Source organism: Xiphophorus maculatus, chromosome 15, assembly GCF_002775205.1.
Source record: "Xiphophorus maculatus strain JP 163 A chromosome 15, X_maculatus-5.0-male, whole genome shotgun sequence".
Lineage (NCBI taxonomy): Eukaryota > Metazoa > Chordata > Actinopteri > Cyprinodontiformes > Poeciliidae > Xiphophorus > Xiphophorus maculatus.
Genome location: NC_036457.1, coordinates 15,496,586 through 15,517,264, shown reverse-complemented (window position 1 = coordinate 15,517,264; position 20,679 = coordinate 15,496,586).

The following is a 20,679-nucleotide window of genomic DNA, read 5'->3' as shown; positions in this document are numbered from 1 at the left end:
AGTTGTCAAGCTCCGGATTTCTGTAGGACACAAACTCTCCACGGCGTCTTGTTTTCTGCTAATGAACAGTGAAGTGGACGGACTCGTAGACGGCACCCTTCCATGCATTGGTATCAGAATTGTGGCAGAGTAATCTAAGCCTCAACTTATCATGCAGCGAGAAAGGAGTCTTACATAAGGATAAGTACAATTGTCGTTTAACAACTTTTGTGCCTCCAGCCATGAAGGACTGAAACTGCAGGGGGCTGGTATTCAACAATTCACTGCATCAGGTCACTTTGGCCACAGGAGCAGGAAGAAGAGGAGCTTCAGGAGGGAAACTCTGTGTTGTCAAAGGGACCTTTTAAATCCAAGGACAAACACACCCTCTTCACAGCAGTGCTCCGTCAGGAGAGGATTTTCTCTAGCACAAGTACTATACAGGTTGCTATTTGTGCATTCAGTACCTATTACTATCCAAAAAATAATCAAAAATGGCTTAGTGTCCATTTTTGGCCACTGAGCTTCATAAAATAACTCTAAACACCTTATATAATGTCCTGTTTTCTTACAGCTAATAGAAGCTAAGCTAATTCTTTTCCAAAACTAAATTAGAAATCTTTTCAAACATAGTTAGGTACATATTTGGCCAGTCATATTGACTGGGTCTGGATGTGTACATAAGCAATAAAAAGGCATCAACTGCCAAAATGTTATTTTTTTTGTTGTTGTTGCTTGTTTTGCTTTTTGTTGGTATCATTGTGCCCACAGGATGTGCAGAAAGTCAAATGTTATTGTTTCAGTAAAATAAGAATAGAAGCCATTTGTCTGATCTGTGTTCTGGCTACGACTGTTGGAAAATACTCTAAAATGAACGCATGCCACAGACTAACATGTGAAAAGACCGCCAAGATTTTAAGGACTACGAATAAAATATATAGGACACATCATAGAATCATCATAAAGAAAATTACCATTTGGATTATATAATCCAACACACTTTGATTGTAGAGCTGCATTAAATTTGTCAAGAAATTGTTTTCAACTATCATTACTCTTGTGGAGTCAAGGGATTTTTAATTAGACACAGACTAATGAACCCAGTGAGTTTTGTTCATTTAGACAATCTTCTAACTGCATTTTCTTCAGCCAGGCCAACAAATCCAGCTCAACACCAATAAGAGCAATTGGAGCATAATTGAAACGTTCCCTTTTTTGGGGAAGACGACTGCAGTGTATCTGACTTCTAATTATGCAGCAGGGTGAACAGACTCGATAGCAACCGCTACGGTTTGCAGATAGATCACTTGCGAACCAATTAGTCATCATGCGAGGACTTTAAGCAGGGGTGCTCTCGGGGTGAGATGTTCAATCAATTTTGTCCTTGCTAAGCACTTGCTAAGATATGTACTGGATACTTTCAGAACCGCTTGAAAACCGCCTTTTGTTCCCTCCCAGACATCTTAGTTCAGCCGGTGCATATGTAAGTGTTAGCTGTTTAGCTGCAGGAATACCAAATGTCATCATTCAGAGCTCTCTATATCCATAATAGATCATCTGTATTCAAGCGGCACGAGTTCCCACATATGCACAAACAGAGGCACACAACTGACTGACACAAACTCGTCAGTATGCCGTGCCATTGTTCGACGTCTGACTGAACCACCAGGGTCACATATTACTTTGTATAAAAGATAGAGTTTGAGTGTGTAGTTATCCGCCCACTCCTTGCTGTAATGGTGTCTGATGTCTGATTCATAGAGGATAGGTAATAACATCCAGAATGCGGAGGCAAGGTAATGGATGAAATCTATTTTCTTGTTTTATACATGCCAATTTGGAGTTGCTGTAGAGAGCTCGCTCTAGTGGAACTATCTGCGCTCCGTACATATGACATTAATGAGCACATCAATGAGAATTCAAAGATCTGCCCCCTCAGCCGTCCTCACCCAGCCTCCTAATGAATTAGGGATTTCAGAGGCATTTTTACATTCCGGGCTAATTTACGCCTCTTACAGCCAACCAACGCTGACTGAACGCTGGTTTATGAATGAAGAAATAGAGAGATGCGTGCAGTTTTCTTCCTTTTGTTCTGCCCTTTAAATTTGCAATTGCATTGAATGTTTCACTAGTTGGAGCGTTACAAGATAACGTCTCACGAAATCTTGGGATACTGAAAGCAACAGTACCTCCCATCAAAGTGAAGGACTCTCCTGTCGTTGTCATCGTGTCGTCTGGTGCGTTATTATGGGCCTTGTATCTTAAGATGAGCGCATTAATCTTGACATCCTTTATCTGCATATGAAACTTTTATTTTGAGCGAAGAAAGGAAGTAGTTGCCCTGTTATTTGACAAGATGCTAATGAAGACTGACAGACACCACTCAAAGACTAAAGCGCTGACATGACCTATGTACTCTTTATATTGTGTGTTTGGGGGCCGTAGAAAAAAGTTGACATAAAAATATTGGTTCCATTCTTGTTGTCAGAAATGGCAGTGCTCATGTAAATACAGTAGGCTTTTATTCATATTTCCCCATTTCTTACTAGAGTTAACGACAGGGCTGTTCCACAAGCTGAATGTTAATCTGTTTATTCGATGCCAGAACGTGTCGTTGGAACATTTAGAGGTATCCAAACATTTGACCAAACCTGTCATTTTCAAATGAAAGACGAAACTGTTTACAATCTTCAAAATAGTTTGCGATCCACTAAGGCCAAAGCTGTTTTGATGTCTACGAAAAATATGTGGTGTAAGTTAAACATCGCTAGGAGACATTTATCTAAATATTAGATGGCTTCTATGCACACGTCTGATATTGAGTCATTGTGATCATCTACAAATTTGGGGAAAAAAACACAATACATTTAAATTTGTGCATTTAATTCATGCTTTTGAAGTTTGTTTTAATCATTCCACCCTATAAAAAAATAATGCTACAGCTGAATATTTAAAGGCTCAAAGTGAATATGGCACAAACTTTTCACAATATTTATTAATAACTGGGATTTTTTTTTTACGTTGTTTGTTTCCACTAATGTCAAGCTGTGAGTTTTTTAAAGAGTCATGCATAAATAACATTCAATGGGAAAAACAGCTATCTCAATTCAACATACATAGATTCTTATTCATTAAAAATAATGTCACACGGTAAAATGTAAAACCTGTTGTACCTTTGTAATTAAACTCCTAACTCTATAGGCATGACGCTTCCCGGAAAGAGGCTCTGAGCTCTGAGTTTTGCTGGTTTTTCAAGGCACAGATTAAATGTACAGGCACTGAGCCATGCGGAGACAGCCTGTAATCACCATCTAAATAGCAACTGAAAGTGACATTTCATTTTCAAATTGGGTTCCGGAGGCGCGGTAATGCAAAAATGAGCTCCTAACAATACAGAAATCTCCAGCAACGGCTGGAGCGGAGGTTTCGCCAGCGCCACGTGTGTATGATTGTGTGCATTCATGCGCTCCTGCACCGAGGCCCACTGCAGCCTGATCGGAGTGAAATTAATATCCAGGCCCGGATAAAACCTCCGGAGGGTTGGGTCCCCCCCCCCCCCCCCTGGAACCGGCGTCATTCGTCGGAGAGACGTGTGCAATCACGCGCACTGTAAAAAAAAAAAAAAAAAAGAAAGAGAAAAAGAAAAAAAGTGACATTTCACTTAAGCTCGGCGTTGTGCGACTGGCTAATGCGAGCGGGCGCAAATCAGATGGCACCTGTCAGCGTTTGGCAGAAAGCAATATGACAGATTCTGCTGTGTTGTGAAGAACGGATCAGTTCAGATCAGCTGGTGTCCGATACGGGATACGGAGCTTCCGTGAAGATTTTCCTGACTTGTAGAGCCACAGCAGGGTTGTTCTGATTTTCCTGTGCTGCAGGATTCTATTTTCTAGCTGGAGCACCAGATTGATTACCATGCGCCTAAAATGGCATTGTGAATGTACTCTTAAGTTTCATGCATCTCTGCTAATAAAAGGGAACTAATTTGATTAAATGCTCTTCTGGTCCCACGTCATGAGGTAACTAAATGATATATCTAGCTCACGCCGTGATTGAACTTCTTGTCTACGGGTGACATGCAGCGCCAAGTTATCGCCAGTCTGCTATGCAAATTGGAAACTTATCTTCGTTTAGTTGTCCTCGGTTTAATAATGATCCCAATTAGGGATTCAGGTCAGGTTGGTGATTGAGCTGTTGTTATCTCCATTGAGTAAACAAGGTTTCTTTCTTCTCATCTCTCGGCTTCATTAGCAAGCATAACACATGGCTGCGCTCGGGTCCCTACAAAGGCACAAATCCATAGCAAAAGAGTTGAAGCCGTTGCGCGCAGACATGCAAAGAGATTGACACAAACCAGGGCCTTTGCTGGTTTAGAGGAGGGCTTTAAAAGCTGTAATTATCCCGGGGTAGTGCTCAATTTCTGCATCAGCAGCTTGTTTGCCTACCTCAATTCGACTTACCTCTGGATGTAAAAAAAAAAAAAGAAAGAAAAAGAAAAAGGCATTTAATTTCAACATGAAGGGGTTGAGGGGGTCCCTCGGTCCCAGCTGTAAAGCTTTGTGGGTTTTAAAAAAATAAAAATAAAAAAATGTATGATTATTATTTTATTTTATCACCAGGGCGCAGATTTGGTGTGCTGGGAGAAAAAAAAATAACACATGTCTCCTTTTAGCTGTGATTGTGATTTCCCTCCTCCTTCTCGGTTGTCATCAAGGAGGCGTTCATGCAGATAAGAACAAAAGGAGCCCGAATGTGTGGAACAAAGCCAACCCGTGAACTTATCAGTGCAGGCACTTGGGAGTTAAGATGCATGAAAAGGAATGACGAGGCTCTGTTGCGATCGTCAGATCCGCTGGTTGGATTACAACCGCAGAACTGATGAATAATACAGACAGTTTTTATAATTTATAAAATGCTTTCAGTCTAAGCTATCATCTTTCTCAGCCCTTTTCACCAAAAGCCAGCAGTCTTCTAGTTGCATTCAAATAAAGCGGAAAATACATATATATTCTTTTTACTCTGTTGCTCTTCTTGTTCACCCCCTTGTAGCAATACACTAGATTCCTGTTGATTGAGGGCATATGTTGAACTTTATTAATACAAATAAATATTCTGTCTTAATAAATCTATCAATTTGTGACTCTACAGTAAACTGAAGGTGCGAAGATACCACTAACTATGCATTTTTGATTATGAGTCCAGAATCATTGTACATTTTGCACTGGAATACAAATGTAAGAGAAATTGAACCGTAGTTATGCGCTCCGCAGTCTGCTGCTGAGCATCTCTCCTCACAGATTTCCAACTTGTGGTTTAATAATTCTGACACACTCATGACGTTTTTCTGCATGTACAGCTCATTTATGAGGCGTTCACCTGTCCAACGGGTTAGCGATGAAAAATTGTATTGCGCAGACCACAGAAAAAAGGTCTTGGATTACTGCCAAATGGCAGCTATTGCTCTCGGGCACAGCAATCACTAAGTGTTAGGTGATTTTCTATCTCTATGCTTGCTCTTACTGCAGGATCCCTTGAGAACAAATTACAGTCGGTTTCTTGATGCATACACCTTGACAACTAATGTCTTCACAAACGTACCTAAATCAAATCTGACTATTAGCTTCTTTTTTTTTTCTTTTTTGGGAGCAAACACAAAATATGTGCCACAAACAATATCAGATTCTACTATGACTAGATAATGATTAAACAGAAATAGTACTAAAACTAACCCTGATTTAAGTTTTCATTGGGAATTTCAGTTCTACAGAAAAAGTATGCTATTTCATTATTTGAACACTTAAACCACTTTGTCAATATATTTTTCCCCCCTGCAAATTTACAGAATTTTCTTTCTAGCTCAGCTCAACAATAAGACTCCACAAAGCTTCTCAGAAGAACCGATTTATATCCTGGATGTCACCTATCCAGAAAAAAAAGTGGCCCAGGAATTATCATGTAGTGCTTAGCATTTAGAAATAAGGCCCTGAATCAAATTTGACCCAGAAAGGAGGCCATTTTGCTTCTCCGTCCATTCGCAAGCGTCAGTAACGTGACGCACAACTCGTTGACTGAAGCCTGATTCCCTCTGAGCGACCTCACAAGAAAAAGGTGTTTGCAGTTTTTAATAACGCTGATAAACTTCTTACCTGCACATTGCCATCCCTTCTACGTCTTAATAAGCTCAGTTCATCTGAGCCACCATCAGGCATGGTGATTTTTTTTTTTTTTTTTCCCCAACCCGCCACCCTCGTTTCCTCGGGGCTAAATTGCGCCTCGTACATCATAATTTCCTTGAGCCCGAGCAGATGCTCCTTGCAGAATGAGGTTGGGAAGGGTGGATCAAATTAATCTAAATAATTGGTCCTAGCTTGTTTGAGCGGGCTCTCGCACTGATCTCAGTCATTATAATGAAGCTGCGACCTCCCGTAAGCTTGGCTTGGCCAGAGGGCCCCTGCTTGTGTTTAGAATGTGCCATTAGCGTAGCTTAGGTCGTCACGTCCGAGGTGAGGAGACATGCAGTGACAGTACGCCCTTTTACCCTAACGTCCGTAAATCATAACCTTCATCTTGTTGCTTCAATCCTGATTATAATCAGCGCCGCTAAGTTTGAGGGAGGTTAATTATACACATTATACTAATTGAGGCAATTAAAGTTATCCTATATGGCTGTCATATTTGTAACGTAAACACTAAGCCCACACAATACTATTTGCGCTTGCTTGCGCTTCCGTACACCTATTGCACTTTTTTTTTCAGATTTACAACCAGAAAAGTAAATGCAGAAAAGAGCATACGTGTTTAGTGAAAGGAAAATGACACAAAGTGGGCTTTTGGGGGCGGGGGTTACAAATAAACATTGGCACATTGTGGCCAGTGGCATGCAGACATTTTCGCAGGGCAGATGGTAAAGGATACAAAAGGGAATCTGATGTGGCGATTGTAACCGTTGGCTGCTTCCGTAGTGTGTGATTTTTAATTTCTTTTACAGGCCAAAAATTACAACATAAAAGAAAACCAAAAGGGCATTTAGTTGTTTTTTTTTGTCCAAAGGAAAAGGGCAGGAGTTCTAACACCATCTAGTGTCTGCGCACGTCCCCGACTGCGACTGTGTTTGTATTCGCTGCCTCCTTTTCTGTAACTATGGACAGCTGCCGTTACTACCAGATTCTCACATCTAGAGACCAAATTTATTGCCCATTCCTCCTTGTAAAAAAGCTCAAGCTCGGTCAGATTGGATGGAGTATGTTTGTGAAAAGCATTATTTAGCTCTTGCCACTAATATGCACCTGAATTTAGCTGTGTACTTTGGATTTCCATCCATAATGTCAGATGCTTTGACATAAAGCATTCCAACATAGTTCTGACTATACGCTAGAGAGCTGCTGTAAGTTGCACCAGTCTTTTCCAGCTTTTGACATTTTGTCCTGCGGGACTGACCAGTACTTCCCCAATAACTCTGACCAGCTTCTGTGGTAGTGCTGAACCACAGCATTTCACTGGCTCCTTTCAGCTCTTAGGTCCTCAAGAAATGCACAACAAACAACAAACCCGGTCTTTTCCAGATCACTTTGTCCTTTAACATCATTAATGTTTGAGCCGTCGAGATTACGGGCCCTATGTGCTCTGAGAACGTCCTGTTGAGGTTACACACAAAGGAGTCGGGTTTACAACTTGCAACATTCACCTGAGCCAACATGTTTGGAATGTGTTTCTCTTGTTACCCTAATGTGTGCTTATCAAATTCACTATGTGCCTTGAGTAAAACCAAAGTTGTTGTGCACCGTCCTCAACGCGGCGCTGTCTGCGTCGCGTTCTGTTGAGAAATCCAGCTTTCAGATCAGAAGGACTCTGGAAGATCATGCGTTGGGTCTGCGCACCACGGACCCCTGCTGCTTCTGCAGCTGCTGTAACACTTTAATATGCCTTGCTTGTTCTACAACCTCGTATCCCTTGCACATCTCATAGTAGTTACTGGGTTATGACTACATTCTGAGGAGAATCAGGGGCATCAAATTGGTGGAGTGGCTTTTCCCCTGTTCTGTGTTGGGTCCATGCAGTTGATCATGAGGTGTAAAAAAAAAAAAAAAAATCATTTTTGTTAATTTTTCAAAACTTTGATGCTGCTGTATGTTGTGCAGTGTGAGCTGGAAGATTTTGTGAAAAGTGAAACACTCTGGGAGGACGCCATCTGCTGTCAAAATTAACTATGGCATTATCTCTCATAGTCCGTGGTGCGTATTCAAATTCCTTTCTTTTTCAATATAACGTCACATGTTGGTCACATTTTCTTTGTCAGGTAAATCTATTTGGTCAGACTTTATCTTCCTATAAGACTCTCTTTACTTCTAGCTTTGGTATTTATTTTTAATTTTGGAAAAAAAAAACATTTCAAATTATTATTTTTTTAATACCTGGGGTTCCCCTGAATGCTAAGCTGCAGACTCTCCCGGAGGTCTTCAAGACTTACAGTGTATTTTGTTGAAGCAGCAGTTTATCAACAGCTGAGAGGAAACGGTTATATAAGTTCATCAGGAAGGCCAGCTCTGTCCCACGATGCCCCTCAACCCAGTCCAAGAGGTGGGAGACAGGAGAACTCTAGTGAAAATAACACGGCTCCTGGACAATGTCTTCCACCTCATGCCAAGTCAGTTACAGAGTTGCTGCTGCAGAGCAACTCTGTCACATCTATGACTTCATTGCTCCCAGCAAACTCAATAAGTTGTGCACATCCCTGCTACTGTTTTCATAGTCTTCAATTGGCCTTTTAATTTTTTACACTTATGTGAACAGATTTTGTTTTTGCACATCCCTGCAATCTGATTTTCCAAAACTGCACAGTTTTTTCCTCTTGTGCTGTAATGTTTACCTTACAATACAGCCTTTATTTTTCTTTTTTTCCCTTTATTATCTTCATGTGTATCTCCATATATTTGCCTGTTACTTTGCTGCTAATTTACTGGAATTTATCCACCGAGGGATATTACACTGTATTCGATTCAAAACATAGAAAGAGTAGCGAGAAGGTGTACATTCACCTAGAACTATATGGCTAAATTAGAAAGTAAAATATTCACTTAAATTATTAAATGAAATCACAGAATCAAATATCAAAGGACAAACACTAAACACAGTTTCATTGTAGCTTTCCCCTTGCCTGCTCCCTGAATCTTTGTTTCTTTTTTTACAGTTTTGTTGCATCATCCTATGTTAACGTTGTCTTCTTTCCTTCACAGAACCTGCTAAACTGTTCAATAGAGTCTAATGAAGGCAGTGTAGCATTAATCTAATAACCATATTTTAATGTTTGTTTGGTAGAGTAATGGGAAAGGATTAAGGTCACTGAAAAAAAAGAAAAAAAGATTCCTGACTCTAATCTCAGAATTCTGAGATTAGAGTCAGAAATTTTTTGTGGCCCTAATCCTCTCCTATACCCTGGGCTCATACAAAAAATAAATAAACAAATAAATAAATAAAACAATTATTCAAGGACTGGTAAAAGTTCAAAAACTGAATAACACAGTACCATAAAGAGATCAAGAAAAAATGAAGAAAGGCATGAATTGCAATTAAAGTGAAGGTAGAACATGACATAGCAACACCGATTAATGTTGAAACCCCCAGAGACTAGATTAGGCTTTCTTTTAAACTCTAGCTGACATTATTACCACAGAGTCTAAAGCCCCCTTTATATGTCCGTGTGTGTGTGTGTGTGCGTGTGTGTGTGCCGGGGGCATTTTAATGTGCCCATGAATCATTATTTAGATGCGGGAAGCATCTGGAATTAAATTTAGTCAGTCTAAGCTGAAATTGGACAAAGTCATATTTGGATAAGTATCAGCCACTTAGAAAAAGCGCATGGCTTGCTCTGTCCCTGTTACTGTGTAGCATTGAGATGAATACTTTTTAATAAAGGCTGACAAAAGAGGTCACAGAAAGGTATAGCTTGCTTGAGAGAGGAGCCAGCAGTAATAGTACGAATAAATGTCTTCTGTAGGACTAATGCAGATACCATGTAACAGTATGCATACCCATTTCATTGTTTATGTATTTTGTCAAGTGACAACCAAAATATTTTATTGGGCTCTTGTTGTAATGCATGTAACACATGCATAATTATGAACTAGAAGGAAAATGATACATAGTTTCTGAAATATACAAAAAAAAATCAGTGTAGTGCAGCATTCATGAAGGTAGAAACGTCTACTCTGCCTAAAATAAAATCCAGTTTAACCAGATTAGTGAGCACACACTATTATTTAAAAAAAAAGAAACACACCAGACACGCCAGGGATAAAGTTGTGGAATTTCCCACAACTTTGAACATCTCATAGCGCACTATCCAATCCATCATCAGAAAATACAGCTCTGGAAAAACTGGAGAGACCACTGCACTGAACCCAAATATTGATTTCTGAACTCTTCCTGAGATATAACGTTACTATTGTTGTTTCTAAATGAACACGAACTTGTTTTCTTTGCATTGTTTCAGGTCTGAAAGCACTGCATCTTTTTTGTTATTGTGACCATTTCTCATTTTCTGCAAATAAATACAAAATGTTTGTTTGGAATTTCAGAGACGTGTCATCTTCAGGACAAACCGAGGAAAAAGTCAAATTGCCTTCAATTTAAGCCTGTTGTAGTTTTTTTTCTTCACTTTCCTACCGAGTCAGGGATCGGAACAACACTCTTCCATCTCAGCTGCGTCTCCCCACGGCAGCAGGATTAATGTAGATTGTTCTAAGCAGTAGAACAAGACTCCCCACCCCTCCCACTTGGGTCAGATCCATGATGTCAGAAATCAAAGCCCAGCAGCCTCTGCAGAAGGTTTTGTGGCTAAGAGAGTTTGCAGTGAAATGAGTGAAGTAGAGCAAAAGGTGAGGACAAACGTGTAGCGCAGAGGGGTAGTATGGCCCCTCTGCAGGACGTATGCATTTAATATTATTATTATTATTTTTAATTCCCTGAAGCATTGCACTATCCCTTATGAAATTTATGAGCATCTATCTTCGGTTCGTCCAGGGAACATTTGTGCTCATAGTGCCGCACACTATGAGCGTTCATCCTTAACATTTTTTTTTTTTTTTTAAACACGCAGGTGCACACGTTTACACACTTTCAGGTTAGAAAGACACACATTTCCTTCCCCGGTTAGCTCTTTCTCCCTGACACACACACTCTCACTAGCAACCCAGCAACATAACATCAGCTGCTCCACATAAGGTCACTAAATGGTGTGTACCAGATACATAATGAGGAACGGGTGACTGTGGATTCTGCACAGTTGTTCAATTTTTTTTTTATATCTGCTTTTCCAGAGGAAGGACGTTGATAAACAGAGGGAGCTCTTGCTCCTCTTCCAGCAGAGGCTGCAGTGCTATGGTGTGACAGCCAAGCCCCCCCACGGCCCCCAGTGCAACATTTACTTAAAGCACAATGTAAGCTTTGTTCGTTTATTTCTGTTCCCTCAGGTGTTGTGAGGCTGGGGCGCTGAGACCTGGATGTGGAGCAGCAGAGTGAGGTAAAGAGCGTGTGCATTTACCAGCCGGGCGGAATCAGACGGCGACTTCTTTAAATGACAGATGAGCTCCGAGACCGTCGTACATCATGTCGCGCTCGCCTGAGCAGGAGGAAACCCTGAACGGTTTTTGGACTCGGGATGTCATGAGGAGCTGGATCGCGACACAGACGGGCCAAAAAAGAAAAAAAAAAAGAGAGAGATTTTTTTTTTTTTTTTTTTTTTTTAGCACCTGTGGGGTGGGATTTATGCTCAAATTGTTTGCGTTTCTTTGTCTCGCTTTCAGTCGTTTTTCAATGTGCATCACTAGGTCACAGCCACAAGCGCTGACGTGATACTCCCTCCGTTGTGTCCCATCTGTTTAACGTGACACATTAGTGACACCATCAACAGATCCCGAGGTGGTTTGTGCCAAACGACTGGCCGGTACTTGTTTTAACTAGCATTTCTTGTTTCGGCGTGCACTCCCGTGTCAACGGATGTAGAATTATCGTTTCCATCATGCAACAACAACACCTGGCATCCGCAAATTCACCAGACCTCTCAGAATACCACAGACCTCCCTCGTCGATGTTTCACCACCTGGTGCCAGGCAAATAGGTTTCTGTACTCTAATCTAAAGTAAAAGTGATGTTTTAAAATATTGTTCCTTGCCTCATAGCTGTTCAGATGTGGATGTAGCTTGGTTCTTATAAAGATGAGTTCTGTGGTAGTTATGCATACGCAATTCATCAGCAACTCTGGACAACAGTCTCAGTTATATCAGTTCAGAGAATCAAGGAGAAGTCCTGTAGAAATATCTTGTGTGCATTTTGCTCTTTTTATGCAGTTAAAACGTCCCAAAAATATTAGAGATATAAACCTGAGTGATATGCATTTCCACATTCATAAGGTTTAGCTCCAACGATCCCAATTATTGGAGCCGTAACCACTTCAACCCTTCTAGAAAGGTTTTTCCATAATGCTGAAAAGTGTGTTTGACTCTACTTCCAGAATCATATTTAGGTCAGACACAGATGTTGGAGACGCCGTTTATATGCTGCAGAATCAAATATATAAAAGGTCTACGCAGGAGTAAGAAGCATGAGGTGCCCAAATGTGTGACAAGGGTCTTCATTTTTTAAGGGCAGGGCCCTTTGAAAAATAAAATTTATCAATCTTAAAAGATCTTCAATTGAACCTTTTGGTTTATTTTCTGCACTACACAGTCGAGGTGGCATAGCCTGTCCCACTAATGCCTGTTGGTGTGGCTAGATGCTTTGATGGCCACACCAAAGAGATAAAGAATGATGAGATGTTCTCTGTGGTGCTCCTGTGCTGCTGACCACCTGGTTAGACAGGTGACCCTTCAGTCCAGTCTCACAAGCTGTGGCCTGTTTGTCAGATAACAATCGATATAGGCCATTGCTGAGGCCGCCATTAGTGTCTTTTTTTACTTTGTTCAGATGACAGTGGATTGGTTGAAACAGACGTATGACAGCGTCCTCAGCTCCAACTCCATGGCATTAAGCAAATTTAGAGGTTCTTGATATTCGCTTGTTTGCGTAATGTATTGGTAACATGTGCCAATCATGGAAGAGCTTCCTCAACAAGACATAACTTTTAAAGAGCTGCTTCACTGCTGCAGCTAGTTGTGCTAAGCTGGAGCAAGTTAAGGTTTTGTGACAGCTCCTCTCATAGAAATACAACGCACCTAATTATTTTCTCTAAAATGCCTTCGGATAAGTTCATATGTAGCACTGTGTGGAAGTCGGAACTCGGTCGCTTTGGGAACTCGGCTCAGTTTTGTGTGTGTGAACTGCCTGACTGCCCAAGACTTCTTATCTCTCACAAGACCGGCCACATCCATGACTCTGAGAACCATTTGTTATGCAGGTTCACGAGATCAAGTGGGTGTTTGTCATTCCCAGGCACACTTCTTCACAGTGGTTGGCTGCCTGTCTCCCCGCGATACCGCAGCGAGGAGAAAACAGCATGAAACGGGCCACGGTCATCTGCCACACAGAGAAGCAGCGCGCAGAAGCCAACTTCTCATATGTTGCTCGGATTTGCTTCAACGTTGCACTGATTTGTCAACAAGATGGTCAGGCAGACCGTATTTGCTACAACAGCCCGGTCAGTCATAGAGCAGCAGCTCACACGCTACCAAAAGATAAGAAACATTTGCACTGAAAAGCAGGACTCTCTCTCTCTCTCTCTCTCTCTCTTTCTGTGACACACAGTCATTAGCAGTCACAGCAGGCATAAGTGTGACCCCACAAATAGTGTTTGGGTCATCACAGCCGACACAGCTAGAGCTGGAGCCTGGAGGATGTGCAGCAGTGAAACAGGAGAGAGTACAGCATATTCTTTGCAAAGGCCAGAGGCCATGGTGTGCTACTCCCTATGCTTGTCCTCAGCAGTGGATACAGAGGACAGGCCGGTGACATCACACAAGGCCACTCGCGGTGACTCACAGACACTAATTCATTAAAGTTTGAACCTCTGCCTCTTGCTGAGTTTGACTCCTCTCCACCTCGCGGCTGACATTTTCACCTGCGACATTTCAAGAATCTCCCTCAAATCTCTTGTTCACCTTCCTTGGACTTCGTCGCACCGCTCCGCAAACACACACTCACGCAGCACATGCAATAATGACAGATCTGCGGGCGTAATCCCCGTGCATTCAAATGGGAAATTTTGCCGAGTTTTAGCATGAAATTGGATTGGGATAATTGTTCCAGTGAGCGTCTGGATGTGCTATCTGTGTGGACACAGCCCCCAGATGAAAGTTTCGAAAGGCGTAGAAAAGACAACGACGCCTTCTGCCTGAACAACGTGCAAAATTTACGCTGATTTCTGATACATTGTTTTGGTTAGCTCTGTTGGTCTCCTCTGACAGAGGTAGATATAACGTGGCAAAATGTTTAAAAATGTCCAGTTAAATTTGCCCGGAAGATGTTTAAATGTAGTAAAATGGAGACAATATAGACACAATGAGATGGAGAAATAAAGAGGTCTGTTTTGCAGAAACAAAGCGCTTTGTGTGTGTGTTTTTCTTCTTCTTTTTTTTTGTTTGTGCTCTCTTTTAGCTCACAGGTGAATGATATGGAGGACCTCGACAGAGCAGTCAGCCAGCAGCCTTAGGAGTAAACATGACAGATGCTGATGGACCCTGACACAGAGAGATAAGCATACTCCCAGAATCCCACTCTGCTGTCCGCTCCAGTGCAGGTTCTACCTTTCATTCCCACCACACAAGCCATGTTGCAGCCCGTGATCAGCAGGTACCTCAGTGTCTTGATTGCCCAAGTGTAGCATACGATGTGAATGCTCAAAGGTGGACTTTATAGTTGAATGATTATTCTAGCAGCTGCCTTATTTACTGGCATCACGATGCCTGAATACCAGATCTGACCTCGTTTTATTGAGACGTCTTGGTTTTGTATATATGGTCTTGGTGTAACTGGCGCTAAACTCCAGTTTTAATATTTTCAAAGAAAACATATTCTTTGTTTCCACAAATAGAAAAAACAAGTCCTTTCAATTAGCCTTAAAATCCTTAACTCTGTTTGGTGTAGAATAATATATTTAAAGGCGCAGTATTTTGTATTTACCAGGCACATAGAGTAATTTTATGGCACAATCAATTGAGTTGCTATAAATATGCCATGTATATCAAGTATGACTTTAAAAATGACTTTGTAAGTTAATGCCTTGAAATTGGGCCTCTGTCTCTTTAAAAACTCCTCTATTAACCCTTTAACATTTTTTACTAGTGTCGCACTGAGTAGCTTGTATAATGAGCTCAGCAGATGGGCAGCAATTGTGAGAACATGCTAACGTTACTTAACACCAGCTGGTTGTCAAGGGTTCAATGACTTTTGGAAATGATAATTTCTCACTGATTTGGCAAAAAAAAATCGTGACTAAGTCAAGATGTCCTTAACACATTTTGGATTTGTTTAAAATCTATATTTTCCAATATTGCATTTTTTATTTTATTTTAACATGATACATATTTTAGATATTACAATTTCCAGACACTCAAGACTATTTTTTTCCTAATTAGAGGAACTAAAGTTGAGGCTTCAGCATTAATCTATAACACCTCTTAACATCTGGTGTCACTCATTGGTGCTTATATCAACACGTGGACTTTCCATTGGCCTGTCTGTCTCCATTGATCTCACTATCTGTTTATACACACATACCTGATCAATCGTAGCCTGGCTCTAACTGATCGCTATCACTTGCAGTCACTCACGTCCAGAGTGCAGCCTGCTGATAGCCTGTGGCCTGCAAATATGTGGACTCTGCATCATGTTAACTGGTATCGGATCCTCTGGTGGGCGGATGGGGCGGAATCAATTAATCTGGAGAAGATCGCAGGACAGCAGATATAGCACGCAGCTGAGCGTGTGCAGTTTGGATAAAGTGACAGACAGTGAACTTAGTGGAGAGAGACAATATGTAGCTCCAGGCAGCAAAACTGTATGGTAAGTAAGCAGAGGTTTTGTTTGTTTCTGAAAGTAGAGCTTGTGGGAAATGGTGGAAACCGAGTGACTCAAATGCATACGCCCCGCACCATCCTTAATCTGACTCCTCGGGGGGACGACTGCCTGTAGTGATGGTATAAGGACTGTGTGTCATATTTAATGTTAGTCATTTTCTGACCTGTTGGATTGTCTGCAGAGACTCTGAGTGTTTTAGCCAGAGGCAAAATGGTTATTCGAGGCATGGGGAGGGGGTTAATAAAAGAATAAGTAAGACTGACTGAAACTGGGGTGGGCTGCTGTTCCCCCCTCACCACCCTCCCACCAAGCTTTCTCTCTGATCCTGCAGGGTTGTTCCAATTTCTTGTCCTGTTCTTGAAAAAAAAAAATCCACATTTTTCTCCCTCAAGTATTTAAAATTAGAAAAATAAAACCAAGGTGCAAGATAAACAAGAATTGCCAGCCACTTCTACCGATCAAACACTTGTGACAGTACATTTTCCCTTCCTGGATTTAAGGTGGGACTGTGACAGCTACGCCGGTTCGGCTGCAGGATGTGACGGCTGCAAGGAGAAGACAAACACCTCGCAACTGGAGGCGCAGTAGAAAGAATTAGCAGCTGCTAATCAGATCAGCAGGAGGCAGCTGTTCCCTCATCATCTCGAACATCTGTTTATCCTCTCAAACAATTCAGGAATTCACAATAACTCAGAGGGAGCATCTCTACAGAGAGGCACTCGACAAATTTTTACATGTTGCATTTGCAAAATAAATAAATAAAAGGCAATCAAACATCCTGGTCATGTCTTCATCGAGTGTGTAGAGGTTATTTTTAAAATTCGCTTTACTGTCATTGTGCATGTCCTGCAAGAAATTTAGCCTGCGCCTGTCACAGAGACTCTGATATTTGGGTGTAAAAGTCTGACAGTGAATTTAAAGGTTCATATTGAAATCGGTGTATAATAGAGTCGGACAGACACGGTTGTTGGCAGGTATTTTCATAAAGACCCGCAGTTATATCTGGTCACTTAAAGGCGTTAAGTCTGAATAAACCCCGTACAGCCAGGTAAATCTTATATTGCATTGGTGCATGACTGTGACAGGAGATGATAGCAAGAGGCCACCCTCTAAAATAAAGTATGTGGTGCGGCTGCGGAGCGGTGACCTGTGTGAGAAATAAATTACAATACGGAGGGAACATCACATTCTTTTAGCCCGAGGAGGACTGAAAGATGAGGGTCTGTGTGACACCATTTCTCTGCAGACTGTTAAATGCCACTATTTGGTCTTTTTTCCATTCATGAGGGAACTTTTTTTCTTCTTCTTCTTCTTCTTCCCCCACCTGCCCCTGAGCACTGCGCTCTGCTTGGCTACAAATCTCAAGTCGTTCGAATGCTGAAATGGACTCTGACCTCTGCAAGTTTCCTGCAAGCCACCACAGTGAACTGAAGTTTCCGCTTTGACTGGAAGTTGGAAGGAATCCACTCAGATTTGTCCTTGCGCGTGTACTGGTGATGCAACTTGTTTATCGCGATGCTTTGGAAATTCTCCAGGGTATGGGAGCTAAAAAGGTAGCTATTGAGAGTTTCGCCCAACAAACAGGACATCGTGCTGCTCTAGTGATACTGTGACCATGTTGTCATCATGGAATTTCGATTCCGAGCTTCATTGGCAAAGGCGGTGAATACTTACATAGATAGGATTTTTTTTTGTTCAGTTTTAATAAATTTGCACTTAAAAAACTATTTCCACATTGTCATAATGGGGTATTTGAGTGTAGGATTTTGAAGAAAGAGATTCGTTTAATAAAATTTGGAATAAGGCCCTAACATAAGAAAATGTGGAAAACGTGAAGCGCTGTGAAGGATTTCCGGAAGCGCCGTTTGTAAGGATCGGCTTCATTGTCATACCAAAATCGCGAGGCTCGATACTGCAGACGCAAGATAACACGGACACATACACCAGATACATGAAGAGACGGGAAATAACTAAGACCAGGGGAATCTGTTAGAACATTACTGGTGTTAACTCTTTGATTTTTATGTTCTCTTTAGGTACATGAAAGCAGCTTTCCCTCTGTACCAGGATTAGTGCTGCTTTTCTTTTCTGCTCCAGTCATAATCTCTGCTTCAGTAGCATGGTGGGTTCAATTAGACGTAGGCAGAAGTGTCTGCCTGATCAAGTTTGGTCTAAAAGCTTTCTGCATGCCTGCTTGCTCTGTTTCTTCTGCCTTCAACTATGAGACAACACTGCCCTCACAGGTAGCTTCAGACTGTCACTTTTTCTGTCTGCCCGACTGAGAGGACATAAGAATTTCAAATTAATATTTCATCTAGTGAGCAAAAGCTTTTTCTTGCGACTCTGTGCCTCCACCGAACTTGGAAAGTGGTGAGAGGTGTGAAACCTGGGTGTTCATAATCAGTGTTTCATTTCATGTTGACGCGACACAGTCTTTGAATCTCACGGGTCGATAATGCTGCTCTCCGGCCTGTTCGTGTTGAAGGCGTGAACTCTAAACACAGAGAGGTCATTTGGATTCACAGCCCTGCTTGTTCGGCCTTTTCTGTTACTTGCATGACAGCTGCATAATTTAAGTGTTTACAGTTATTTCCCCCCCCCCCTCGTGACAGTTTTTCCGTCTCATTGTGCTGCTTTTAGGAATCTGGTGTAATAGCAAAGCTGCTATAGCTGAGAATCTCTGTCGCACCGCTGTGAGATGAATTGTTCTGGCTGAGTCTCTCTGAGATTCTTTACGCTTCCTTTGTGGATTTTTAGTTCATCCTTCTTTTGTTTGGGATTTAATTTGTCTTGAGCTAGGAATGCAATCGTTTGCTGATTTGCAATCACCCCGAGCAACAATCCACAACAAAAGGGCTGCCTTGTTTCTCGTCCAGTCCTTACTGGTTCATTATGTCAAACTTTTTAGAAATTTGGTACCTGCTAGTGTTCTCTTGTCCGAGTCTTTTATGTTTGCTGACATTTCTTGGTGTTTTTGTAGTGGCTTTGTTTAATTGTATGCTTCCTTAACATGAGACGTCAAAGCTGGAATTAACATTTCAATTCAATTGTCTTGTCTTGGCCTTTATGCTGTTCTAACATTGATCAGAACGATGGCAATGTTTCCAGGTATAAGGGCTAGATAGCATGTATTTCAATTAATTATTAAGGCTTAAACTTTACATGTGAGAAATCAGATTTCTTCATATTTATCCATCCATTTCATTCTGAATGTCTGAGATCGGATCACGGGGGTAGCAAATTCTGTTGGGAAACCCAGACAATACCTCCTTCCCCCAGCAGCACTCTCCAGCCATTCCCAGGCCAGAAGGGCTATATTCAGTCAAACTTTGGCCAAAAGTATATGGCCCCAAGCACAGGCAATTTTCGGGATACGTCGTAGCGCTGAAATATATCATACATCACTGCCAAATGTTAGCAATTGGGTAAAATGTAAGACTTAATCATAAAACACAAAGCGTAGAACAAGAGGCCAGGGAATACTCCTGAAGTCAAGTCTCAGGTGGGAACTTGCTGACACGTTCCTAGCAGACGCACAATCTGCAGGGAGGAATGTCAAGGTGTTAACTCTTTGGTGGTTGGGCGTCATGTAATTCCGGTGAGAGCCAAGGTAGGCACCTGAATATGTTCAATCTTTGTTTTGGTACCAATGTTGTTTCTACTACAATATCTTCCTTAAAGCATTTTCTAAGTCCTTTTTCACAAAATACTCAGATGCAATATTTTTGCTGTAGTTACAGCCCTGTACTGGCTGATTTATGTAAGGGTGCAATGCCTTTGCACCTTTGGGGTTGAACATTAGAGATCATTAGAGATGATCTGTGCAACCAGCTTACTGGCGAAATGTAAAAAAAAAAGCTCTAAAACACACCGGGTGTATAATTGTTACCATTACCACACATTAGACTGGTTGCACTGAAGTACAGCGACTTTACCCAAGGGTAGTTTCTTCAGTGGATTTTTTTACTAGAAAATAAATAAAAAGGTGTCACACGCCATCGATTAATCATTAATCATGTCTTTTCTTTGCAACTCTCTACTGAACGCTGACCCTGGTGAGTACCACTCTGTGCCTCCTTCACTTCCGTGATGCCAGCTTCATTTTTTTTGTAAGCTCACATGTGTGTCTATGATATCCGCAGCTTGACTGGTGATTTATTACCGACCCGAGAAAGTTCAAGGGAGAGACTCGAGTTTGTGAGCTCAGATTGGACAGTTTCGTGATAAGACCTTCTGTCTGCATTGAACTAAAAGTCGAGCAAAATTCAACAGAGAAAGTTTTTCTTGAGTCACTCCCAGTCAAGAAAAGAGGTACAACATAAAATCTTTGGAGGAATATCTTGCATTACAGAAAGCAAGTAGAACTATATCTATTGGAACGTTTCAAAAATAAATACTTCCGCATTTTGACATAAGTGAAAAAAAAATATTGCCTATATTTAGTTACATTTGTTGATGGACTGCTCTAATTTTCTTGAATCTAATCAGCTGCAGAGTGACATCTTCATTAACATTCGACGTCAGGCCCTTTTTAGAGTCACATGTTTGAGCTGTCACCACAAAAAGAAAGGTGTTGTCACATGAAAAGTCCCATTTTAAGCAAACGACAGCTGGGCCAGGAGTGGGCTGTGTTGGGCAGCTCCCAATATTCTCGAACTAGAGAGAATAGTTTGGTTGAGATCTGAAATCAGA